Source organism: Sinocyclocheilus rhinocerous, unplaced genomic scaffold (genome assembly GCF_001515625.1).
Source record: "Sinocyclocheilus rhinocerous isolate Xijiao unplaced genomic scaffold, SAMN03320098_v1.1 scaffold690, whole genome shotgun sequence".
In the NCBI taxonomy this organism is placed as follows: Eukaryota; Metazoa; Chordata; class Actinopteri; order Cypriniformes; family Cyprinidae; genus Sinocyclocheilus; species Sinocyclocheilus rhinocerous.
Window position 1 is genome coordinate 728,229 of NW_015654492.1, and position 541 is coordinate 728,769.

Genomic DNA, 541 nt, shown 5'->3' on the forward strand with positions numbered 1-541 from the left:
CACATAATAAAGAGTAGTGTGCAAGTGAGTCACTGCTAACTCAGTCAGCACATTTTAGTCCATTAAGTCGCCTCACTCTTATTCGATTGTGAGCTGCTTTCCTGTCCCTCTGCCAAGAGACTCCAGTGGGACTTTCCCTGCTCTTAGCAGCCTGTCAATTGTCTTATGGCTCTGGGGCAGTTCAGGCAGAGAGAGAGAAAGAGAGAGAGGGAGAGAGAGAATGCATTGTGCCTCAAACAGTCATTTCTGGTTAGTCATCAGCTTCACACACTACCTGAGGTCATTGAGGCATCACAGGACCTGAATTACAGCTGAATACATAAACAAATGAACATTCGCCTCTAAAAATCCAAACAAGTTTTGACCGTAAACAAGCAGTCAGCAGTTCACCCGTGGATCAGCCTCTGCAACTCAAGACATGACCTATGTGTTTGTGAGATTATGACCGACTTGATTCTTGTTGTGTTTTGTACTGTGTGTGTGTGTGTGTGTGTGTGTGTGTGTGTGTGTGTGTGTGTGTGTGTGTGTGTGTGTGTATGTG

At 45.3% G+C, this 541-nt stretch overlaps 1 protein-coding gene across 1 annotated transcript in view; it reads left to right on the forward strand.

Moving 5' to 3' along the window:
* Nucleotides 1–541, forward strand: part of pik3r3b (phosphoinositide-3-kinase, regulatory subunit 3b (gamma)) — a 163,935-nt gene that overhangs the window by 90,980 nt on the left and 72,414 nt on the right. The window lies entirely within an intron of this gene.